Source organism: Puma concolor, chromosome B1 (assembly GCF_028749965.1).
Source record: "Puma concolor isolate L17-30 chromosome B1, mPumCon1.1.hap2, whole genome shotgun sequence".
NCBI classification, from domain to species: Eukaryota; Metazoa; Chordata; class Mammalia; order Carnivora; family Felidae; genus Puma; species Puma concolor.
Window position 1 is genome coordinate 80221580 of NC_141670.1, and position 27559 is coordinate 80249138.

The 27559-nt window shown below is 42.4% G+C and overlaps 1 protein-coding gene across 2 annotated transcripts in view; it reads right to left on the bottom strand.

The window, feature by feature from the left end:
- The window catches only part of ARHGAP10 (Rho GTPase activating protein 10), a 325239-nt gene that overhangs the window by 249855 nt on the left and 47825 nt on the right, over nucleotides 1-27559 (bottom strand). The window lies entirely within an intron of this gene.

Genomic DNA, 27559 nt, shown 5'->3' on the forward strand with positions numbered 1-27559 from the left:
CACCCTTGCTGATGCTACAGATGAGAAAACTATCTTTTGCAGAATGCCCACCTATTAACCAGTTTTCAGTTATGACCGTGAACTCTGAGTCACATACAGGAACTTCGAAGGAGGTGAATGGGAAAACTCTCTGTTCGACTGCTCTACCTGACCCAGCCTGGCTCTGGTAATAAGGTCATAACCACTATCTCCAGCAACTCCCCACACTGTCAACCGAAGCACGAATGGGGACGCCTGAGGAAATGTGGCATGTTCTCTAATTCTGGGCTTGAGAAGAAAAATGAAACAGGAAACAAATGTGCCTTTCTTACTCATTAAATTTGAAATATAAGACTCTGCACAAGCCATATCGGATGCTAAAGCCTTTTTTCAAATAGGCAAACTGCACCTAGATGTTCACATTCCTTTGCATGTAGAGACCCAAGTAACTAGTTTATCAAATATGCAAAAGCTCTGCCAAGAGAAGCTCTGCCACCCATTCTGCACATCAAAACACGTACCAAAATTCTTCAGTGTTTTATTTAGAGAGGAACAGGGTACAGACTCTAAGAACTTCATATCTTCCATGCCAGATTCATGCCAAGGAAATAATGCCGATGTTAACCCAACTCAACTTGGAAATGAAACAAAATTCCTCTAGATCTGTAAACTGGCTTCATATTTTCCTTCTGTTTTCCAGATTTACAAAACTGGCAGCAGCGCTACATACTAAAAAAGCATTATGGCCTCTCTATAGGAGTCAAATAAGAAGGTTAACGACTCTCTTTGTAGATTTTTTAAAATAATGCAAACATCTCACAAATCCAAAATGCAGCCCTGAAGGCCAAATCACAGGCTGTTCCAGCAACAGCTCAAGGGCCAGCCTGGTCTCTGGAACTGTTACATTAAGACATTCCTGGCCCTAACTCTCCAATTCCAGCCCAACTGGAGTGTCTATGTAGTAAGGTCTTCTTAATCGTAGGAAAAGCACCATCTAAAGTCACTACAATATTCTAGACCTAAATTGACAAATTTATGAAGTCAAGGAAAATAAGGTGAGTCCACAAAGATGCACGTGCCTCAGGAAAAAAATGCACAAACTTGGAGCGTAAGACTCAAGACCCAACATGGCACATTAACAGACAGCCAGATTCTGTTAGCCAAAATAATTACAAAGAGAGTACTTTCAAAGGGAGGGATCTGAACACTGCAAAGAATCCCACAGGCAGGTCCACACTGGAGACCACCACCCCAATCTTCGCTACACCTTCTTCCAAGCTTCAACTGCACTGCACACATTCAGCAGTGCAAAGGGTCTACTCGGGCTAGGTTCTGTGTACAGAGAGAGTACCTGTCACTGAGCAGAGATTGCTAGCGATCACCCAGCCTACCAGTTTTCAAACTGTCTTGGGCCACAGAATTGGTTGTTCAAAGAAAATCTTATAGTGAGAACGGAACAATTACTTGACACTTAAATGTATGAGTTTTCTGCTGCTGCTGTAACTAATCACTATAAATGTAGTGGCTTACAACACCACAAATTTATTATCTTATAAATAATAAAGATTTTTTGGAACCTTTGGCCTGGACGTCAGAAGGCCAAAACGGGTCTCACGGGGATGCATTTCTTCTGGAGGCTCGAGGGGAAAACTGTTCCCTCGCCTTCTCGAGGCTCTAGAGGTGCCCAAATTCCTTGGCTCACAGCCATCATCCCCCAGTCACATCATTCTGACCTCCTTCTGTCACACAGCTTCTTGGACTCTTAAAGACCACCATCCTAACCCAGGATAATCTCACCACCACAAGGCCTTTCATCTCATCTGCAAAGTCCCTTTTGCCATATAAAATAACATACTCACAAGTTCCAGGAATAGGAAGAGACCTCTTTGGAGGGCCATTAATCTGCCTGCCATACCTTATAATGTCAGGTACTCTCCTGACCACTTTACATTTATTGATTCCTTTAAGTTGTCCTTCATCCCATCTGCCTTCATCTCATTCCTATACTTCCAGGAATCCAAGTGGCCAGAATTCCAGTGTTCCTTTCTCAGCGTCCCCGTTCTTCATTCTACACGTCCACATTCTACTCATTTACCCAAACATTTGCCAGGCACGGTGTTCTAGACACAGAGCATACTGCAACAAATAAATCACACCAACTGGAGTGAGAGTGGGTGACAGGCCAAAGTGAGAGGGGGGAAGTTGAAGGGGAATAGAGAAGACAAATAATAAAACATAAATTACATAGGACATTGGTAAGCAGGTAAGAGCCATGGAGAAAACTGAAGAAAGGTTAGGAAAATGGGAACATCTGGGGAGAGCTTGAACAGATCTGAGCAGATGGCACAGAAAAGATGGTATCGAAGCAAAGACTTGAATGATGCAAGAAGCAAGCCACATGGATAACTGCAGAGAAGACTTTCCAGACAGAGGGCACAGTCATGAACAGACCTGGTGTAGGACAGCAAAAGGCTAGTACTGCTGATGCTGACTGAGGTGGGGTGGCAGAGGGGGGGCGGGGGGACAGACAGAGCAAAAGGCAAGAAGGTCAAAGACAATGGGGAGCAGTTCAGAAAGGACCTGAGCATCTATTACAAGCAAGAGGGGGAGCTTCTGGAGGGGTCTGAGGAGGGACATGATCGAATTTTTAACAGCATCACTCTGGATGCTGTGTCAAGAACACATTGAAGATGGACAAGAGGGGAAAAGGGAAAACAAGTTAGGAGGCTACTGCCCGATCCAAACAAGAGATGATGGTACTTCTTTAAAGAATTTCTGGAAACTGTGCCAACAATTGATAAGATTTCAGGGTCTCAACCTAATGAGTTGAGGGGCCCACGTGCAAAAATATCCCCAAGGATAGCAATCACCTTCAAAACTTCTTGGCTTCAAAGTGAAGAAAGTCTGCTTTGTAAGTGCTTAACATCAGTAGAGCATTTTCATTGCCCCGTGTTAGGAGTTCAATTGTAGCCCACCCCTGCCCCGTTTACATAGTATAGTCCTAACCCTCCGGATCTCAGAATGTGATCTTACTTAGGGAGTCTTTACAGGTATAATCAAGTTAAAGTGGGGTTACTGGGGGCGGGAGGGGGGGCCCTAATCCAGCATGACAGGTGTCCTTACAGAAGGGCAAAGTTCGAACACACACACACACACACACACACACACACACACACACACACAGAGGGAAGATGAGGTGGCGAGGCAAGGAAGAAAACGGCCATCTACAAGCTAGAGAGGAACGCCTGGAACAGAGGCTTCCCTCACAGCCCTCAGAAAGAACTAACCCTGCTCACACCTCGATTTTGGACTCCCAGCCTCCAGGGCAGTAAGACAATAAATTCCTGTTGTGTAAGCCACCCAACCCAGTCTGTGGAAGTTTGTCACGGCAGCCCTAGCAAACTAATACATCAGGATTCTTTTTTTTCTCTTTTTAGAAAAATAAGGTAGCCTTGGGGTTAAGATACAGGCATGAAAACACTACTGGCAAGGATTGTTTTTACAGATCAGGGATGTAAGCTCAATGACAAAGCAATATTATCCAAACATTCTGGTACTGAATATAGTAACTTGGCATTCAAACTGGTTTCCAAAATGTTCTAAGAAAGAGGAGATAAAAAGAAAAACAAAACCATAGACAGGGGATAATGTCAAGACAAGCTACCGTGTTAACCACAGTATATGCTTAAGGCCCAAAGTAAATACTAGTAAGGACTGAGGTGTCAGGTGTTCATCTGGCTAATGAATGTGAGCTTTCCCGCCCTTTTGCCATTGGAGCATCACCATTTCACAGCACAAACGAGAAACTTAGCTGCCAACCAAAGAAAGCCAAGAGTTACTATGTGCCTCTCATTTCTCTCAAATGCTTTAATATTTATTTCCTTTAAAATAATTTTTTTAACATTTTTTTTTGAGACAAAGAGAGACAGAGCATGAGTGGGGAGGGGCAGAGAGAGAGGGAGACATAGAATCTGAAGCAGGCTCCAGGCTCTGAGCTGTAAGCACAGAGCCTGATGTGGGGCTTGAACCCACGAGCTGTGAGATCATGACCTGAGCTGAAGTCACACTTACCCAACTGAGCCACCCAGGCATCCAAAATAGTTCTTCTTAAAGTAAAACAAGACTCAGTCTAAGGAGGGGCTAAAACCTCTTTTTTTGTGTCCCAAGATAAACCAGGATCACAACAGCTGAAAGAAATGACACAAGAAATGCCCCAGGACTTGCATCTATCATTCACTCAGCACAGTCCAACGTGACATATAACACACCAAGATATGACAGTTGTCCTAAAAGGTCTGTGACCTCTAATGGAGAGAGGTCACCATCACATCACATCTGGCATATGAACTGAGGGGTCCAGATTACACACTCCACAGGAGTCCAATGGAAGACAAACTCAAAACAAAACAAAACAAAACAAACAAAAAACATGTTGAAGTCATCAGGAAAACACAGCATGCATGGAATGTGGGGCCTGAATAAGGGCCCAAAAACATAAGCTAAATTTATATCAGTGTAAACCACAGAGAAGACCTTTGAGGCATTGGGAACAAAATGAGGGAAATCCTTCAGAAATGAGAATGAGGAAGACTATATACACTACACAACTTATATAAACTAGGGCCTTCTGAATACAAGAAATGAAGACTCAAATAATGAGAATACAATCAGAAAGAACTCAGAAAAGAAAAGCAAACAATGTGTGTCACAACAGAGAATTTGTGGCATAGCCCAACCAACCTGGGATCTTCTCTCTGGACCATCGCCATCAACGCAACTTGGATTCTGAGTGTTTACTTTTTTCTCTCTCTCTCACTTTCAACTGCTCTGTTTTCTTTTATTTTGTATCAATTCTTGCTGTCAGAACCGCTGCTTACTCAGAAGGTTTGCTGCCATGTCACTGACTGGTGGCACCCTTTCACTGTCCTTGAATCAATTATGTCATTCTTTCAGCTGGAGCTCTTAACTGCTTTTCCCTTATTTCCCAAATTAAAATTCTTCAGAGAATCAAACAGGTCCAGTTCATCCCCCCCCCCCCCCCGCCAGAAGGCCATGAAAGAAGGAGCTTCTAGTGTCCCACCCTAACCAAATCAGCCAGCTCGGGGAGATGAGAGGGGAGAGGTCACATGGTCCTCAGAGAACTTTCTCCTCAGCAGAGGCTATGAGCAAAGCCATTTTTCCTTATAGGAACTGTGAAGTAGTTAGCAAATGCCAAGAGAGACAACTTGGGCCCAAAGCCAATGAGTAAAATGCATTCTTTTAAAGGACAAAATAATTTCTGAAGACTTGACTATATCATAAAATTCCACAAAATGCCCTCTAAAGGCAGAAACTAGTCTATCTAGAAGACTGAAACAGGCAGGGCCTCAGTCTATGAGATGGGCCATTTTAACACAAGGAATTACGTTCAACATAAGGAGTTTGAACACTCATATTTGACTAGAAAATGGTTTCAAATCCAGTGCTTCCAAATGGTTTAAATGTGTGCAATGACCATCTGACACTTATTTAGCACTATGTATGCACTGGTCACTCCAAGGAAGTCCTCTGCATATATTAGTTCATTACCCAATTAGGTAAGCCTTTTTTCCACTGTATTTTAGAGGCAAGCACCAGGATACACAAAGGGACCACACTGTGTTAAGATGGCGGAGCAGGGGCGCCTGGGTGGCGCAGTCGGTTAAGCGTCCGACTTCAGCCAGGTCACAATCTCGCGGTCCATGAGTTCGAGCCCCGCGTCGGGCTCTGGGCTGATGGCTCAGAGCCTGGAGCCTGTTTCCGATTCTGTGTCTCCCTCTCTCTCTGCCCCTCCCCCGTTCATGCTCTGTCTCTCTCTGTCCCAAAAATAAATAAACGTTGAAAAAAAAATTAAAAAAAAAAAAAAAAAAGATGGTGGAGCAAAGATTTGAACCTTGAAGCCAGCTTTCCATCTAAATGGTCACAATATGCTGCCTTCCCACAAGGAAAACTGCACAGGCCATAGGTGGGCCACAATTTCCTTACAATGTCCTTATAAAATGTATGTAAACCATCCAAATCTCTTGATTTTGTGGAAGTGTTAGAAGAGAGTCAAGAATTTTCTTAAAAGGTTTTGTGGGCATCTGTAAACAATGCATGGAGGGCAAGCTGGCCTTTGCCCCTATAATCATGCCTGCAGGAGCTTGCTGGGGGACCCACACCATTCCTGGGAGGTAAATGGCTTTGGCCTCTTTGGGATCTACGAGTCAAACTTTGACCACATCAGAGGCACGAACACTGAGGAGTTCTGTGACCAGGGGGAACCAAGGACCGGGAGCTTCTGGACAGGGTCCTGCAGGATGGGATGGAGGTGAAGCAGCTCCAACAGTGGAATTTCTACCAATACCACTGCAAGCAGGGAATGTGGGGCACACAGCTGGAAAGGCTCGCCCACGGAGGGACCTTGAGAAGGCGATCCCTCCCAGTCCCTGGCTGCAGTTATGTGGTGGTAGCTGAAGGCCAGGCGCTGAGCCTGGTCCTTGGGGACCCAACAGGGCTTATCACAGGGGCACAGCCACCACCTGTGCCTGGCTACCGGCTCCTTAATGCCCCTCCCCAGAGAGGCAGCCTTCACAGCTGGTTTGGGCCCAGGCTTGGTCTCCACACTCTGTGCAATGATTTCTGTGAAATTTTGCCATAGCGATGACATTGTTTTCAGGATATCCGAGAGTTCTATCTGTTCCGTCTTTTATTCAGAATGAAATAAAAAAATTTTTTTGGTTCTAGGGAAGAAAAAAAAAAAAGCTTTTTTGGACAGCCCCTAGGAAAGCAAAGTTGCCCAGGAAGAAGGACAAGAAAGGTATGCTGAGGAGCTCACAGCCAAGAGGAAGAAGGAAAGAGAGTAAACTTGGAAAAGCTGCTCTTAGAAAAACAAGTACCACCTGGGCAGTGAGGTCCATGAGGTCTGCTTCTTGGTTCCACACTTCCTCAAGGGCAAGGTCAACATATACCAGGATCCCAGACAGCAGAATCAACACAATCCAAGCCTCTTATAAGGGGCATATGGACACAGGTCTGGGCCTCCTAAAAACTAGCCATATTCAAACAGGAAAGAGGTGTTATATAAATAAATAAGCTACATGGTCAACTTGTAAAATCACTGAAAGCATAAGTCAAGTATGTAAGTGCACATAAGACAGTTGAAAAGTTAAGCAACACCCCCTCGCCAAATCTTAACCAATGATTCTTTTTATGTTCTATTTTTTATGTTCTATGAATTTAGCATAAATTACTTTTATAATCAGGAAAAAAAGTAAGTTAAAACCAAAACAAACAAAAAAAGAATGGATGATATCTGATCATTAGAATAGGCTGTGCTGTAAGACAATGTGGCTATGATGGCTAATTTTATGTATGAACTTGAATGGGCCACAGGATGCCTAAATATCATGTTGTGTTATTATTTCTAGGTGTCTGTGAGTTGCTTCCAGAAGATACTAGCATTTCAGTTGATAGACTGAGCAAAGCAGATGGCTTTCCCCACTGTCAACTGACATCATCCAACCACTAATAAACACACATTTTAAAAAATTCAAATTCACTAGTAACGAAAGAAAATTTTACATGGCTTTTCACCTGATGGCCCATACTATTTTTAATAATGAATTTCAGTATGTATTTGCAAACATATAGGTAAATAAGCCCTTTTATATATTGGTAGGGGAGAAGAAAATTAAGAAACCTGCAGTCACTGCTGTCACTCCTCTCTTCTTCCCCTAAAAGAGGGAAGAACATGAATAACCAGTCACGGCAGGTCTCCATAAAAAAGATAATATATGTGCAATATTTTCAGAGAAAATGCTCAGATGGTTAATATGACTACTGTGAACAGCTAAGGTCCCAATGTGACATACTTTTTACGAAGGAAGGTTAGTTGTTCTTCAGAAAAGCCTCATCACAAAGCTCCTAGCACAGTCATTGAGAGTTAATGACAGTGATGGGTTCTGGTGTCAGACTGACAGGATCACACACTAGGGTCCCCATGACCAGCTTCTAGTGACCCTGAGCAGGCGACAACCCTTCCAAGCTCCAGCTTCTTCACCAACAACTTGGGAATAATACTGTATTTTATATAACAAATTGTAGTAAAGCAAAATAATGAATCAAAAGATTACTAAGTTATCCTGTTTGGGTGACAGAATGGCGGAACCGTATTTTTTGTAAAGGGGAAGTCAAGAGAGGAAGCCAATGTGAGGTGAAGAAACAACTGAATTTTAGGTATTTCACAAAGTAGCAGATTAACTAAACAGAAATTCTGAAAGCAGCTGAAGACAAAAGTCACGGACAGGGATTCTAATCATCACTTCTGTGCTGAGAGGTAACTGAAGTGAATTTTCCTTGTTAGAAGGAAAAAGTGTAGAAAATCTGGAGCTGAAAATAAAGAAGTAAACCATGGTGGACACCCATAAAAGGAGAAAGGGTGGGTGGGGGGTGGGGCGGGCAGAAGAAGACAAGACAGAGAAAAGACAGCCCAAAATGAGGTACAACGGGTGTGCAGAATCGGAGAAGACACAATACTGAGAATGCTCAAAAGTGCCAAATGGTTTGCAAGGCTGGAGATTGGGCAAGAAGTACTTTGACAAATCAACCTGATTCCTCCCTTTCCCTTCACCCACTACACATCCAACTCTACATCCAAAATATCCCATGGATCTGCTCACTTCTCTATCTCCACTGTTAACACAGTCTCTCTGGTCACTCTGCTTCCACTCATTCCCCTTCAACCCAATTCCTACAAGAGCAGCAAAATCTAACTAAAAATATAAATTGGATTTCCTTATTCCCCTGCTTACCGCTTCAATATCATTCTGTTGTATTTAGGATAAAACCCAGACTCCTCACCAAAGGTCTCAAATACCTTGAGTGATTTCCTCTCTGCTCAGCCCTCCAGCCTCATTCATCCCCTAAGCTCACTCAACTCCAGCTTCATCAGCCTCCCTTCTAGTCCTGGGAGAAAAAAAATGCCAAGTCCTCTCCTTCCTTGGGGTCTGTGCACATGCCCTGCCTTCTGCCTGGAATGCCCAAAACTCAAGTACAACCTACACTAGAAGCTACCAGAACCCCATCAAGTCCCAGCAGGACCCCTCTGCCTGCCTTCATAACTGGGCTCCAGTTATCAGATGTATGTATATACAGAAGATGTATGGAGCTGTAGTATATGAAATCCAGTTCCTGATTTCAAATGGTCTGTATTCCAAATCAGTAATAATTGAAAAGGAAACACTAAAACATATAACAAATACTCAGCTGTATACTGATTGAAGATACACATGCCCCTAAAAAGCAGATTTTCCAGTTTTTTATTACTTTCATTCGAAATTTAAACACATTATTGATCCACCCTTCCCCAACCCAAACTACACACACGTAAAAGCAAAAGAGGGGGAAAGCCCTTTAGGAACACTTCTGGCCCATTAATAACTTCCAGGCTCCAATTCAAAGGACACTTAGAAAGAGCTCAGCTAACATCCTTCATTCGCCAAGTTGTGTTACAGAAAGTAAATGTATCACACGCACAGTTAGCACAGAAGGAAAGAAAAAGCTGAATCAGAGGGGGAAAGCTTCCAAAAGCAAACACTGGATTTCATTTTCTGCAAACTGATAAAGCACAGACTTTATATAATTATGATAAATTTTAGCCCCTAGAAATCCAAGGATCAAATCTTGTAAGTTGTAAACTTACTGACAGAGATCTTCGAATCCAGCCTAAATCATCCCTCAGCACTTGACCATGACTTCATAATACCTGGAAGAAGGTAACAGGTACGTGGGAGTTCACTATTCCATTAGCCCAGCTTTTTCTCAAAAAGTTATTTCTTTGTACTTTCTAATCTTAATCTTTATTTCCTTCATCACAAGTATTTCTATGGTCTAAAGTGCCATGAGTGTACTGTCTTTATTTTCTCTACTCCAACAAGTTTGATATATAACTTCATGTTAAATGTTTTTCTTTCTTACCTGTGTGGCCTCCTTTTTGGATTATGATTTTGATTTTTGTATCTTCTTAGGTAGTCAAATTTTACCATTTTGAAGAAGCTGCTTCTGTCATTTACTCACTTTAAAAGCACCCACCTATTTACATCCCTGAACATTTTAGAAGAAAATTAAACTGAACATTTCCAATTATTTAAACTTTTTTAAGAAACCTAATTCTGGGAACACCTGGGTGGCTCAGTCACTTAAGCTTCAGACTCTTAACTTCGACTCAGGTCATGATCTCACGGTTCTATGCTGACAGCGCGAAGCCTGCTTGGGATTCTCTCTCTCCCTCTCTCTCTGCCCCTCCCCCACTCTCTCGGTCTCAAAATTAATAAATAAGCTTTAAAAAAAAAAAAGAAACCTAACTCTGGCAGCTCCGAGTTATTCTGTTCCTTTGTCTCTCCTTCTGTGCATTTTAAACCACAGTCTCACATCATACTTTTTACCTAATACAACCAATCATCCTATTATTTTTTTAAGACCTTATTTATCATTTCAGAATTATTCCTAAAAGCAATAAATATCTACTATTCTGTGGAGTGTTTTATATAAAAAATTACCCCTAGACTCCTACTACAAAGATAACTATTACATATTCATTTTATAGACAGAGGGGAGGTGGGGAAACAGAGAAGTGAAATCGGTCACACAGCAAAACCAGAAGTAAGCCCAGGTCACCCTGATTCCCAGCTCATGATCTCTTCATTCCTAAATTCTGCTGGCAGAAGTACTTGCTCGCACACTAAGTGGCACCGGGCTACGAGATTTAACTGACATATCAAATTAGTGTGGCACTGCCTTCCCTGGTTTCAAATATACAGAGGCTTGGAAATCTGAGAGCCACACGCCTGAGAGCTGGTAGGTGCCAAAGGAAGGTCTGGGGTGCCCACAGGCAATGCTACTCAAGGTGCCAGCTCCTGAACTGTGGGTCAGAGGGTCCCTGAGAAACAAGGAATTTGGACAAAATGTAAATTAACCGAGTCACTGAGCACACCTGTTTAGTTTGGCTGACTTTTCTTTATAGCAAGACTTCTTGCCTCAAGGAAGTCAACTCCTATTGTAACTAACAGTCTGCAGACTAGCACAGGTCTACAGGCCCCACTTTGAGTAGCACTGACCTACAGCAGCATTTTTCAAAGTACCTAGAGCAGCATTTTTCAGGGTGCCATATGTGACTTAGTGGGTGATAAAAATCAGTACAATGAGCTATACCAGCATTTTTTTTTTTTAACGTTTATTTATTTTTGAGACAGAGAGAGACAGAGCATGAACAGGGGAGGGGCAGAGAGAGAGGGAGACACAGAATCGGAAACAGGCTCCAGGCTCTGAGCCATCAGCCCAGAGCCCGACGCGGGGCTCGAACTCACGGACCGCGAGATCGTGACCTGAGCTGAAGTCGGACACTTAACCGACTGCGCCACCCAGGCGCCCCATACCAGCATTTTTTAATAGCAGAGAAGAGAGGAAATAGGGGGCTCTGGTATAGTGAATTGAAGACAGGTAGGGGCATTACTGTAATCCGGTTAGAAACACTTCTGAACAAAACTGGTAGGGGTAGATGAAGATTCAAGTTCAGAAATGTCCCTTTGCATGTATGGTATTATATGGGGCATAAAAAATATTTATCTTTTTTACAAGCTTGCTTTTATGTTTTTATTTTTTAGGCTTGTTTTTTTTTTTTTTTTTAAAGAAACAACATTTCCAGCTGAGTAAGAAAACTTGGGGCACTGTGTTTAGTTTGCACTACATTTTAAAGAGACACTGGCAAAACCGAACATCTAAAAAAATGTTATCAGGATGATGAGGATTCTAAAAACCCTACGAATTAAGACAAAAATCTTGGGGGTGGCGGTGACTGGGTGGCTCAGTCAGTTAAACATCCAACTTGGGCATAGGTCATGATCTCACGGTTCATGAGTTCGAGCCTCATGTCAGACTTTGTGCTGACAGTGCAAAGCCTGGAGCCTGCTCTGGATTCTGTGTCTCCCTCTCTCTTGGCCCCTCCCCCCACTCATGCTCTGTCTCTCTCTCTCAAAAATAACATTAAAAAAAAAAAAAGACAAAATCTTAGGACGGTTTCTGAATTGAGGGATATTAACTAGAACGGTTCTTACACTCAACCCGCGTGGTGTCACGAGACTCATCCCAAAGCCAGTATAGGTAGAAGCTAAAAGGAACAGATTTGGTTTCAAGTAAAGCAGAACTTGCTAACTAATACAATGTGCTGCCTCGCCAGGCAGGCAATTATGAGCCATCACCACTACTTATATGGTAGGGACACCCTGCTGAGGGTGCAACTTCAGTGCAGGGGTCCAAAAAGGTCCTGCCCCATGCTAACATTTTTTTATTCTAAACTAATCAACAGTTGGAGAATTATTGTACTGGCACTAATATTACCTTACCTTTAGCACATAGCTCAAGTACATACAAAAGACAGGTTATAGATTGCCTATACAGGAGTCTTATTATGAGTGACAGGAAAAGTTCTCCAATGCCCAATGTGAAACTCCTCTCTTCGGTACAGAGATTTTACTTTCCAGAAAGACTACATAAGTAGGGAAGATGAAGAAAAAACAAAAGCAGAAAGAGAGGAACTAGTACACCAGGGAAGAAGGGAGGCAGTGACACCCCCTCCTTAGACCCCTTCAGTCGTCTTACCCAAATGACATTAAACAAACTCAGTGTTTAGTCCTACTCACTGGACCTCACTCTCCCTGTGCCTCAGGGAGTCTCAGGGGAAGAAGTACATACTTCCCATCTCTGATCTCAAAGACTTCTGGCATCCGTTCAGTTCTGACCCTTTTTTCTGTAAAACCCTGGAGACTCCAGAAAAATTACAAACAACCGAATAGTTAACATCTGGGTTTCTCTATTCCTCCAGTTGCGATACAGGAAAAAGCTTCCTGGGGAAATACTGTGAGAAATATCTACGGTCTGTGGAGTACGCAAAGATTATCTGATAAAAAGCCACAGAGAAGGCTAAGTTATGACATTAATTTGTTTGGGTAGTGCCAGCAATCTTAATTATATTGTTTACTCTCTTTGAAGTAGACTATGAATGATGATGATAACAAGTGATAGAACTTTTTGCAAGAAGGAACATTTTATAAGGTCACTTAGGTATTTTATAGGAAAAGCAGAAGGTATGTTATTTTAGACTATCAAAAATAGTATTAAAATGGGGACAAATATACAGCATGTCATTCAACCCTAGTCAATATAATTTAATTTTTTTTTAACGTTTATTTATTTTTGAGAGAGAGAGAGAGAGAGAGAGAGACAGAGCATGAACGGGGGAGGGTCAGAGAGAGGGAGACACAGAATCCGAAACAGGCTCCAGGCTCTGAGCTGTCAGCACAGAGCCCGACACGGGGCTTGAACTCACAGACCACGAGATCGTGACCTGAGCCGAAGTCGGCCGCTCAACCGACTGAGCCACCCAGGCGCCCCTAGTCAATATAATTTAAAACTGGATTCTTGTACTCTTACACTCTGATGATAGGCGTTTCATTTGAGGTATTAATTCTTTAGTGTGCTAATGTTATAAAGTCCAAAACTCTACTGCCTTGCAAAGTTCTCTTGTTTTATCTTCCAGATAACTCTCTGCCTTAGTTTCCTACAATGAGCAAATACTGGATTCCTCACCAGGAGGCTAGTTCTAATCTGAATTCTGCAATTAAATAGCAGTGGGACCCCCTCAACCAGTCACTTAACCTGACTGGGCCTCAAGTTACCTTACCTATAAAATAAGAAGGCTCAACGACATGATTTGCTAAAGATAGAAAATAAATGCTAACCTTCTCTCACATTTGTAATCGCTTTTAAAAATCCAACATTTAAGAATGAGTAACAAGAGACAAGATAGCATAGACTCATTTCTCCCTGTTCCTTTTCACTAAGCACTATTCACCCTGGAGATAAAGCAAGAGGCAACCAAAGAACTCTGAAAGGTGGTGAGAAAAAAGCAAACCAGTCTGTGACTTCAAGACTGGAGGAGAAGCACAACAGAGGACAGCTCGCATTCCTGCCACAAAGAAGGCAACCATTGGGACCCACCATTTCCCAGAGCAGCAGGCAGAACATGCAGACTCATTCCTACCCCAGATGGAAGGAGAGTCCCTCTAGAAACATCTGGCAAGCCCTACACCATCCAAAAGGGGACCTATCTGAAGTCCCACCGACAATAAGCAACTATGAGAGCCAAGACATACGCCTAAGGACAAGCCAACCCAACGAGAGGTACCCAGACACATGTGGCCCAGGAAGGACTCCCTACTTTTCCTTGCGCAGAAGACCTCAGAGAAGCCATGGGCACCGGTAAAAAGATCTCATCTTGACAAATGACAGGATCAAGGAGACTGTCTGTCCCCCACAGATTGGGGGGGGGGGGGGGGGAATCTACCACACTCAGGGAAGCCCAAGTACACAGGAGCCTGCATCTACCTGCCCTCCTCAACTGACACCCGGTGCCCCAGCCTAGGGAAACTCCTTCTTCATCCACAGCCAGTGTAAGCAGGGGGCAACGGCAGCTCCAGTAACAGCTAATCAACAAAGCAAACTAAAACACCACCATAGAGGCTTTGAAAATTAGCTGCCATTGGAATCCTGGCCCATAAGTGTAGGCCAGGGCTTGTGTGCTAAAACTAAACATGCTGACTGCTAAAAATAAAAGATTTAAAATGGGACCCAGGATATCCTAATATAACCAGGCAAAACAGATATAATCAAATATCATCCATCATATCAAGAACCGGGAAACCTATAGCTTGAATAAGAAAAGCCAATCAACTGATGCTAACCCCAGAGATAAATGTTGGAATTACCTGATAAGGATTTTAAAGCATAAAAGTCATAAAAGTGCTTCAATAATCAATTATAAATTCTTTTGAAACAAATGAAAAAATAGCAATTCTCAGCAAATTAATAGAAGTTACAAAAAAAAAGAACCTCACAAAAATTCTATAACCAGGAAATACAGTAACAGAAAGTAAAACTCACTTGATGTGCTTAATACTAGAATGGAAAGGACAGAGAACAGAATCAGTGAACTTGAGGAAAGAAGAGAATTCACTCAATCTGAAAGACAGCAAACACGCTGAAAAAATGAACAGAGCCTCAGGGACATATGGAACAACAAAAGATCAAACATTTGTATTATCAGTGTCCCAGAAGGACAGGAGAAATGAAGTGAGGTCAGAAGTGTATTCAAGGAAACAATGGCTGAAAACTTCCCAAATTGGTCACAAACATACAGATTTAAGAAGCTGAGCAAACTCCTGAACCAGGATAAATTTAAATAAATCCATGACAACACGAGGGTCAGTGGTAAAATATCAAAACATCTTAACTAACCCTCTGAAAACCAAAGAGAAAAATATCTTATAATCAGCCAGAGAAAATTGTCACATTATCTATAGGGGAACACCAATTCAAATGACAGTGTATTTCTCATCTGAAACCATGGAGACTAAAGGAAATAGATTTTTCAAGTGCTGAAAGAACTGTCAATAACAAATTCTATACCCAGCAAAAGGGTATCCAGGAATGAATGGCAAATACAAATTCTCAAACAAAGGGAGCTGAAAGAATATGTCACTACAGACCTACCTTTAAAGCACAACTGTCGAAGGGCACCTGGGTGGCTTAGTAAGTTAAGCGTCTAACTCTTAATTTGGGCTCAGGTCATGATCTCATGGTTCATGGGTACAAGCCCCACATCGGGTCAGATCCTCTGTCTCCCTCTCTCTCTGCCCCACCCCCTGCTCACTCTCTCTCTCTCTCACAAATAAATTAAAAAATAAAATAAAAAACATTTTTTAAAAAAAGCACAACTGTCTATTAAATAAGGAATTATAGATTTCAAGAGAGAAGATTCATGACTGTCTGTGAGAAACCTCTAACTTCAGACTTTATACTCTAACTAGGGTAAGATGATACATACACAATAACAATACAAATAATGACAGCAAGTATTGTGTAAGTGCCACAGGCAAGGGCTAACAAAGATGGTTTCGAGGTAAGTGCCAATATTATGAGCTGCCATGATCAAAGACAATTTCACAAACAAGATATTACTTGCACTGGCCCTTGAATAATGCACTACACTTAAGGAGAGCTGCTAAAGGGTGCCTGGTTGGCTCAGTTGGCTAAGCATCCAACTTTGGCTCAGGTCATGATCTCACTGCTCATGGGTTCGAGCCCCAGCGTCAGGCTCTGTGCTGACTAGCTTGGAGCCTGGAGCCTGCTTCAGATTCTTTCTCCGTCTCTCTGCCCCTTCCCTGCTCACTCTCTGTCTCTGTCTCTCTCTCTCAAATATAAAACATAAAACATAATAAATAAATAAATAAATAAATAAATACACACACAGATACATACATACATACATAAAGCAAGCTGCTGAAAGGGTGTGTCCATGAAAATCATGCAAAGCAAAACCAAAGCAATGTGATAGCAGCAGGTGTTTTTAAGGGACAGTACAGGCAGGACCTATTCATCTGACAGGTAACAAGCACCTGACCAAAGGACAAAAAAGAATCAGACACAACTTCAGGTCCTCAATCTAATGGGAGAAACACAGAGGAAAAGAGCTACCATAATTGATTGTAGAAATGCAACAAGAGGATGAACTGGACAGACTTCAGGGAACCCAGCAGACAGTGCAACCAATTCTTCCTAGGAAAAGCAGGGGAGGTTTCACAAGGTTGGTGACAGCTGAGCTGGATCTTAACACGTGAGACAAAAGTGACACATCAGCAAAGGGGAGGGTACATGGGGCCATGAGAATGACAAAGAACTCCAGATGTGCTCTGACACGTGGTAGCATGGGGCGGGGGAGGGATGGGAGGCACTTAAAGCAGACTGAGGTCAATGGTAAGGACCTGGGCTGAGAAGGTGCATTTCCATCTTGGAGGTAATGAGGAGTCATGGAAGAATTTTAAGCAGCAGGGTAAAACCCAGCACAGGATCAAAGGAAAATAAAAGAGATTAGAGGAAGGAAGACCAGTTACAGATCAATCTTTTGGTTCAACAAAGATTTGAATCTAGTATGTGCCAGGCTCTAGGTCAGATGCTTAAAGCAGAAAGATGAATGATTTCCATTCCTGGTCTTGCAAAGAAAGCAGGTTATCGATGTGAGGATGGGAGGGAAGAGGAAGCAGAAACTATACTCTGAAGCCATTTCAGAGCTAGAATCGACAGCACTCTGAGAGAAGAGCTGTGTGGTGTCCTGGAAAAGACAACAGTGAGGTTTTTACATTAGAAGGGGTAGAATGACATAACTATGGGCAGCACTACCACTCTAGAAATAAGAAAGGAGTACCATTTGGATGGAAGACTGAGTAGGAATCTGTGCACTTTCCTTAAGATTCAGTGCTCCTGTCGTATCTTCCAAGAGGACCTTCCTTTCAGCTGCTCCACTGTGTTCAAAACAAACCAACAAGTAAAAACTAGTTCATAGCATAGTTCATAGCGGATAGATAGATAGATAGATAGATAGATAGATAGATAGATAGATAGATAGATATACCACAATGCATTATACCTACACCTGTGTTTGGCTCTCCCACTAGATTCCTCAAAGCAGGAATTATATTTATCTTTGTGTCTCTATTGCATGACACTCAGTAGGGTTTCAACAAGTGTTCAATGAATGAAGAAAATATAAGAAACTTCATGCTGTAACAAAATCATCACAACCTTATTTTCTGTCACATTCCTAAATCGCTCTTCCTCTGCTATCAGAACAGGAAAAAAAAAAAAAAAAAGGTTAAACAAACTAGGTAATCTAGTTCTGCTTGAAGAGCCTAAAAAAATTAATCCATATTCCCCCAAAGCATCAATCATCACATCATAAAGGTCAATCAAAAGAAAACCATCTAAGGCTCTAGTGGGTTGTCATTCAATCACCTCACATTTACTTAGTACACACTACCTGCCAGGCACCATGGTGAAGAATACACAGCTCCTACCTTCCAGGGGCTCACACTCTAGAAGTTCCCTTTGTGAATCACTGCACTAGAGAATGTTTCATGGAGAACATTTCATGAAGTCCTTTGAAGGGCTGACCCACAGAGAACTTGTTGCATAACACATCAGCAGGCCAGAGGGAGAGCTATCCCTCAGGCAAAGGGATGTACTTCTGGACTACAGAACAGAGATACTCTAGTGAGAAGTTTTCAAGGGGAAATGGGGAGTAGGAAGAAGAAGGCATAAATATGTCAAGAGGAATAAAGCAAGGCCACCACACACTCTTACAAGACACTTCCAAAAGGCAAGTCGACCACATAAAAACTACAAAAGACACCCGTGACTGGCAGCTGCTCTCTGAGCCACAGAGGAAATTCATGTTTATTACCTGCTATACTTACACAGAACTGATTATAGTCAATGGCAAAGTAGCTGGAAACTTAGAAACATGCTTTAAATATTGAAATTGATTTTCTTGTCTTTTATGGTAGAGTATAAGTGAGGACATGTTGTCAACAACCCAGACAACCATCAGAAGGGGACTAAATTAACTGTGCTATATACTCACATGACAGAACACCAGAACGTTAAAAATCACATTCTGAAAAAATGTCTAGTGGCATTGTAACATGTTCATCGCTAGTTGCATGCTCTTGGGTTACTCTGACCTCTCAGTCTCAGTTTCCTCATCTGTAAAATGGGGATAACAGAATACTAGACAAGAACAGGAATGAGCCGTCCACAACCATACACAATAGCACACAGCAGAAGCATACAAGTTATAGGATTCTGTTTCCAGAAAATACAGAAACAGGAAAAGAAACATTGCTATTGGAAGTCAAGGGGGCAATGGGGGGACTTCCAGAATGTCTGTAATGTTCAGTTTGTTCTTGCTCTGGGTACTGGTCACACAGAGGTATACAATTCATGAGAGTCCATCCAGTTTTACACATATGAAAGTATGCTTCTCTCTATAAATACTAAATTCCAATAAATAGTTTTAAGAATGAGGATAATTATAGGATCCTCTTCATAGGGATGATGCGAGAATTAAAATTGTGTTATAGAGATTAACTGCACATAAAATGTTTGCCACCTAACACATGGGTGAGCACACAATAAATAGGTTCTCTTATAATCCTCCCAATACTGACCACATGAGAAGCTCTACTAAAATGTTCACCAGATGATTCAAGCCCCACGTCGGGCTCTACACTGATAGCACGAAGCCTGCTTGGGATTCTCTTTCCCCCTCTCTCTCTGACCCTCCCCTCCCTCAAAATAATAAAATAAACTTTAAGAAAAAAAAAATGTTCACCAAATGAATAAATTCCTCAGGTGAAATGAAGGAGTGCCAACCTCTGCAATCCCAAAACTACTTCGAAAATTTACTAAAGCATTTATTTTGCACTTTGCACCATGACCGTTGGTGTTTAAGCCTGTCACTCCCCTGTACTAAGAACAAAGCATATGGTAGTCTTTGTATCCTTCACAACACACAGAACTGCAAAGGTGTTCAATGAATGTCTGCTCATTCTGTGATCTGCAGAATGTTCTAATGGCAGAATGATTTTGAAGGTTGCAGTAAAGTTTAATTGCAAAATTATATCCCTTGTAAGCTTTATTTTTTAATGTGTTGAAAATTCACCTTGTTGGTGAACTTGATGTTCTATTAAAAATGCCCATGTGGTTCCACTGTTCACTTATTCATTCATTCCAAAAATACACTGAAGTGCAAAGCTGCATAAGATCACCTATGTTCCTACGTTCCAAGAAGCTTACAACTAAGGCACAGATTTGTTTCTGTAAGGCATCTCAGCAGAGGAACATCATTAACTCTGGAGTGGTTTTTAAGCTCACTTCTTGACTTGGGGACTCCTGGAACATGTGGGTAGTATACATCTGAACCCTAAAATGTAAGAGAACACCTGTCCTTTCTAATTTTAAGACTGGAGTACTTTTATCCTCTACCCAGAGCCCAGGTTGAGATGGACTTTTCTTTGTATTTCTGTGCTGGTGGGCAGACTTTTTCTCATCTACTCCTTCACCAAAAGTGCAGCCATTGGAGGATCCTGGCTAACTAGATTTAAGGGGAGATCCCAGGTCCAACTTTTTGTTCAAGGCTTCATTTTCTACCCCCTGTATTGGTGTTAAGACTCCCAGCATCTCGTTTCTGATGCTGCTGAGAGCTCAGCTCCTAGTGGACTCTGCTAGGGAATTATGTCTTCTCTTCACTGTCGAACTCTGGAGACTTTCTATACTTTCTTTTTACAATCACTGCTGTGCATTTAAAAGCATGTGTGCTGTATTTTACCCAATATGGCTAAGTATTTTGTCAACTGAAACCCCTATTCTCTCTATATAGATTTTATTTTAGAGAGAGAGAGAGCACAAGCAGGGAAGGGAGGCAGAGGGGAGAGAAAGGGAATCTCAAACAGGCTCCATGCTCAGCGTGGAGCCCGACATGGGGCTCAATCCCACGACCCTGGGATCATGACCTGAGCCAAAATCAAGAGTCAGATGCTCAACCCACTGAGCCACCCAGGCGCCCCTCAACTCTACATTTTTAATACACCTTTGACCAAGTATCCCAGGATACCCACAGATAAAGTTTAATTGAAAAGGAGCTCATGGGGCGCCTGGGTGGCTCAGCTGGTTAAGTGTCCATCTCTTGATTTCAGCTCAGGTCATGATCTCACAGTTCATGGAGATCTAGCTCCTGCTGTCAGCACGGAGCCTGCTTGAGATTCTCTCTTTCTCTCTCTCTCTCTCTCTCTCTCTCTCTCTGAACCTCCTACTGTGCTCTCTCTCTCTCTCTCAAAATACACAAACATTTTGAAACAAAAGAAAAGGAACTCACCATCTAAAACTAAAAAGCACGCAAGGAAAAAAACTGACCGTGGACAAAAGAGAGTAGACACTACAGAAAAGCAGAGATTGGACCCACTGTGAATTTTAAATAACAAACCTATGAGATAGACTATAAAGTTAAAATGATTACAGACATAAAAGCAGGAATCAAATACGCATGAAGAGAGACGCTGCAAACTAACCTAAGCCCACTTGGCAATCCAGCAAACGTCACGTTCTTTTCATAAACACTGATGGCCTCCAAGAGCAGGGCAGGCTTATATGCTCCTCTTGCACCCTTTTCATACCAGCTGGCATATTAAATTTTTTTTTTTCAACGTTTATTTATTTTTGGGACAGAGAGAGACAGAGCATGAACGGGGGAGGGGCAGAGAGAGAGGGAGACACAGAATCGGAAACAGGCTCCAGGCTCTGAGCCATCAGCCCAGAGCCCGACGCGGGGCTCGAACTCACCGACCGCGAGATCGCGACCTGGCTGAAGTCGGATGCTTAACCGACTGCGCCACCCAGGCGCCCCCCAGCTGGCATATTAGAAGGAAACCAAACCTTACAGCCCGATTCCAGCATTCCAACAACGGTTTTACTAATGAGAATCATACACACAAAGAGAGGTGCAAATTGTGCCAAAGCCCTAGAGCAATCTGATCCACTGCCTATGGGAATATAAATGGTCTGTCTGTGAGGGAAAACAGCATGAGCTAACAAAGTTAAACATCAGAATATCTAATCCCACATTTTCAGTAGGATGTAGTATTCAAGAGATTGCTTTTTTAATATTCAATTTTGAAAGAGAGAGGGACAGAGAGAGCACAAGCAGAAGAGAGGCAAAGAGGGAGGGAGAGAGAGAATCACAAACAGGCTGTGTGCTGTCAGCACAGCACCCAACATGGGGTCAATCTCACCAACCGCAAGATCATGACCTGAGCCGAAATCAAGAGTCAGACGCTTAACTGACTGAGCCACCGAGGCATCCTAAGAGATCATCTTGATCATGGCCAGCAAGATTCACATATACGAATGCTCATAAAAGAAGGGTTCATAATTACAGACAACTGAAAACAACCCAAAAATGCATATCCGAAGGTAGAAACAACAGAAAAATAACAATGGGGGAAATGTTACACTGCACTGAAAATGAATGGACTAAAGCCAATGCAACAACTTGGATAAACCAGGCTGAGAACAGGGGAATCTGAAAAGCCAGGTCCAGACGGAAGACCACATACAGAACTAGATGACAACGAAGGATGAAGTCCAGGACAGTAAGTACAGAAGAGGAGTCAGAGGGACAGAAGGGTGGGGAGAGGCACGGGTAGATGTAAATTGTTGGCAGTGGTTCAGACCTTCATGAGTTCCTGTATACATTATATTAAAAATATGAACAAAGAAGAGGGTCGTGCAAAACCCAATAATGAGAACATGTCATGAATTCAGGATTATGACAGTTCCACTTCTCTGCACCTGAGGCCCACGGCTCCCACCTGTGAAGAGGTGGGGCTACATGATGAACAGGCAATTCACAGAAGCAACAGCCTGAAAGGCCAACAGACGTGTAAAAAAGGTAATCTCACTTCAATCAGGAAAACACAGCATTAAAGCGAGAAATGAAGCGTTTCACTTCACAACCAATGGATGGGTAAAAGCTCAAACATTTGATAATACCAAGTATTGGAGAAAACGCAGATCAACGAGATCACTGATACACGGTAGGGGGATCACAAACTGGTTACTGTGTAGAGTGATGTGGCACTATCTAGTATAAGCCTTGGGGCTGAAGACACTCACATCCTATGATCCAACAATACCACATTTACCTTTGTCCCCAGAGAAATTCTCATTCACGCAGGAGAGAGGTACTTGAATGTCCACAGCAGTGTTATAGATCGTAATGAAAATCTCAAAACACTCCAAAAATATCTGACAAGAGAACAGACTAATATAATGTAGGATAATCATACAATGGAATATTATATACTGTACATCTGTTTTTTTAAAAATGAACCAGAGCTATATATCAAGGGGAATGAATCTCAAATAACGTGGCTGGTTTTTTTTCTTTTTTTTTCTCTCAGGGTACAGGAAAACATATAGTTTGCTATTTTTTCCTTAACGCTTTAAAAATTATATACAGTCTGGGGCGCCTGGGTGGCGCAGTCGGTTGAGCGTCCGACTTCAGCCAGGTCACGATCTCGCGGTCCGGGAGTTCGAGCCCCGCGTCGGGCTCTGGGCTGATGGCTCAGAGCCTGGAGCCTGTTTCCGATTCTGTGTCTCCCTCTCTCTCTGCCCCTCCCCCGTTCATGCTCTGCCTCTCTCTGTCGCAAAAATAAATAAATGTTGAAAAAAAAAAATTTTTTTAAAAAATAAAAAAATAAAAAAAAAAATAAAAATAAAAATTATATACAGTCTATTGCTCATAAACTCATACATACATAATAAAAGTATAAAAATGTGCACAGTAATGACATACCCCAAATCCAGGCTGGTAGTTACTTCTAGAAAAGGAAAGAGAGACACAGGACAGGGAGGAGCATATAGGAATCTTCAATTCCCAGTGATGTTTATTTCTCATATTAAAAAAAATATTTTGACATGTTACCTTCAAATATTAAGATCCGATAAAGCCATAAATATTTACATATTCATTATTTACATATTAAGTATTTTTATAATATTTCATATGAAAAATAAACAGGACAAGAGTGGAACCTGACAAAATGTATTTGAAAGAAGACTGGAGGAAAATAATTGTATACCATTTTCATGTTAGCCACCGAATGGCTCAAGGAAGACAAATTGCTTTATCTTATTATCCCTTTGGGCTACACACAGCACAGGGCCCGACTCATAAAATGTGCTCAAATAAGCATATGCTGAATAAATTGGACAAGCAAGTTGAAAAAAGTCAAATTATTAACCCGGCCACCTCTGGATATTTTAAATACATTTAACCATGTCTCTGAATATTTGTGAGTATGAATAATAACTACCGATACACTGGATCATCTCCTAAACTGAAAACATAATTTTCAGGGCACCTGGGTGGCTCAGTCAGTTAAGAGTCTAACTTTGGCTCAGGTCATGATCTCACAGTTCATGAGTTCGAGCCCCCACATTCGGCTCTGTGCTGACAGCTCTGAGCCTGGAGCCTGCTTCAGATTCTGTGTCTCCCTCTCCCTCTGCCCCTCCCCTACTCATTCTCATTCTCTTTCTCTCTTTCTCTCTCAAAACTAAACATTAAAAAAAAATTTTTTAAACATACTTTCTACCAGATAGCCTAGTTAAAAAAATAGCATCCCATATATTATGGACTGAATATCTGTGTCCCCCTTAAAATTTGTATGTGGAAGCCCTGATCCCCTGTGTGATGGTGTCTGGAGGTGGGGCCTTTCGGAGGTAACTAAGTTTAGATCAGTTCATGAGGGTGGGGCCCCATGATGGGATTGGTGCCCTTGTAAGAAGGGGGAGATCAGAGCTCTCCCCCTCCACTACCCACTACTTCAGGACCCAGCAAGAAGGTGTGCAAACCAGGAAGAAGATTCACACCAGGAACGAATCTGCTGGCACCTTGATCTTGGACTGGGAGCCTCTAGAACTGTGAAAAATAAATGTCTGTTGCTTAAGCCACTAGCCTATGATACTTTGTTACAGCAACCCAATCTCAGATACTAGGATAAAAAAACAAAACAAAAAACCTTCCCGCTAAGAACACACATTCATTGCTAATAGAAAGCACCTGCTGTGAGCCTTCACCAATCCCTGCCAAAGAGAGGGGATGAGACTTCCATTCTATCATTTTGGTCCTGTATCCCTGACAAACAGGAATGATCTGATTTTAAATGACTTCCATCATTGTTTTACACAGAAAAACCTCAGTTTATTGGGGGATGCTCTAAATAGGAAGGGGTGAGGTCTGACACAGCTGGGTGACACTAGCAGACTAGCTGATCTCGAGTTAGCTGACAACCTTATCTAAAACAGGAGACTGCTCCAGGGGACCAGAGGCTCTTCAGTTTCAGAATTCGGTATCTCACTAATTAGGCATTTGTGCACCTCTCACTTAAAATTATGTGGAGACAGGGGGCGCATTGGTGGCTCTGTCAGCTAAGCATCTGACTCTTGGTTTCGGCTCAGGTCATGATCTCACAGTTTCATGCATTCAAGCTTCAAGTCCAGCTCTGCACTGACAGTGCGGAGACTGCTTGGGCTTTTTCTTTCTTTTTCTTTTCTTTTCTTCCTTCTTTCCTTCCTCTCTCTCTCTCTCCCCCCCCCCTTTCTCTCTGCCACTCCCCTGCTCATGTTGTCTTTGCCTCTCTCAAAATAAACTTAAAAAAATTTTTTTTGAAATATGTGGATACTGAACCCAGTGGCCTCAGCCCACGTACACAGAAATATACTTGACAAAATACTGCTTAGACCATCACTATGCCTGGCTGAATTTAAGAGTATAGTTAAAGTGACTTCCACAAGATTGAAAAGAAAGCAAAATAATGCTTACAAAAAGAGCCTCTCTCCCAGTCTCCCTCCCAAAGGCAGTTGGAGCTGCTACGAGGGGAGGCTACTCTCAAAATAAGCAGTCACCACCTTGCAGTTTTCACTGATGGCCTCAGTCCAGTGAATAGTCATTGGCTGAGTAAAGGTGAGTAAATTTTGCTATTGCAAAAACTGAATGTATTAATGGCACCAGCATCACATTCATGGTTATTTAATAAATACTACTGACATTTAACTCGCACCTACCTTTATTCCATATGAGTGAACTTCTAGATGGTTTCAGCTTGTAAACAATGAAGCACGAATATGCTCTCAAGCAAAAATCCTCTCAAGCAAAACTATCTAGCTCTCCTGATGTCACAGGAATCTACCAAAGCCTTCAGAATCAGAGTTCTCTCTCTACAAAATTTCATAATACTATTTTCCCCATTTCTAACAACAAAACCTAGCATCGATATCATTTATTGATAATGCAGACTACTGCTGCTTGCAGCTCAAATCGTACTCTTGAAACATTCCCAAATGTGTAGACTGGCAGAGGTGAAGTGAAGGGCACTACCCTTCCTAGCCCAGGGTGAGGGATTCCCCCCACTCCACCCTGGTCCTCACCCCCAAGCATACAGAGGTTTGGACAAACAGAAGCCCTTTCAAAATTTCTCCTTCATACTTGCACTTGACTTCACAAGTACTCTTTTAAAGAAAAAGAACAAGCTATTATGGTATCAATATGGGGCCCAAGGGTGCATTTGATTCATGGATATAGGAGGAAGGAGGCCTAGAGAGCAAGAGCCGATAAACTCTGAAGCAAATGCTCATGATTTTTTTTTTACATATCTGAGAATTATCTGGATTTTAAGACAAACACTTGGCCCTGATTTTGCCCTAAGCCCTTACTCCTGATCCAACTACCCACGGCACCTGTTTCACAGCCTCCCTCACTCTTGTTCTACATCACAGCCCTTCTCACCCGTACAGACCCAGTGCTTCACGTGAACTCTAACCACACCGCTGCTGTGTGTCCACCAGGTAGCAGGACTTCTGCTAAGGTTACTATAATGGTATCTGTGTTATCAGGAGACCAAAGTTAAGGCTGTACCTTGATATACTGTGCATGCAAGTTGATAGGAATTCAACGGTCACTGGTCATGGGACAAGGTGGCTCAGGTAAAGTGACCAAAGGACAACAGGACAAATGGTCATAAGGCCTGAGCCATTGCAGTGCAAAAGCAGCATGGTAGGGCTTGCTCCCCTCCCCCCCCCCCCACCCCAGGGGGCAAGGAGGGGAGGTGGGCAAAATGCCTGTGAGGAGTCCAGAAGTGAGGCTAACGTAAGGTTTTTCTCAAGCTAATCCCATCTGACAAACTGCTGCTGAATCAGTCTTCCCAATTCCAACAGCCTCTCCTGCTCAGAATCCTTCCAGTCCACCCACTGCCTAACAAACACAACCCGAAATTCCTTGGCTATTATTCGCAGCCTTCCAAAGTCTTGGCAAGAATGTACACTGACTGTCCTCGGGCCCTGAGCCCTGCCATCATTCCACTGCAGCCGAGAGAATGATTCATTTTTACCTTCACCAGCTCCATCTCCCCCTTGCCCATGCTGCTTCCTAAATTAAAAGTACTTATCCCTCATCCACTCTGTTTCTTTAAACCCTACCTTTATTCATTCAAATATCGAGCCCCCACTGTGCCAAGTGCATCTCAAATGCCATTTAAGAAAAAAAAAAAAAAAATCATCACTACTTCTACCAGGAAATCATACCCAACCCTCCAGTTTCCCTCCTGTCTTAAGGGTGTACAGCACCTTGCATTGGTATAATACAACCCTGATCTTCTAGCTTCCACCTTGGTCATTCCCTGGGGAGATAAAAGTAGTAAATAAGAGACTAACTTTTGGGGCACCTGGATGGCTCAGTGAGTTGAGAGTCCGACTTCAGATCAGGTCAGGATCACCTAGTTCCTAGTTTGTGAGTTCCAACCCCGCATCGGGCTCACTGCTGTCAGCTTGTCAGCACAGAGCCTGCTTCAGATCTTCTGTCCCAATCTCTCTGCCCCTCCCCCGTGTGTGTTCTCCCAAACATAAATAAATATTTTTTTAAAAAAGAGAGAGACAAACTTTCCTCAGCATTAGGATTAGCATTCCAGGCCCCTTCAGAAAGGGGAAGGGAGTGCTTCAAGAACAAAGGAGCGGCTTACAATGTATCAAATGCTGCCAAGGGGTTAAGACAAAAAAAGAAAAAAAAAAAAAAAAAACCCAT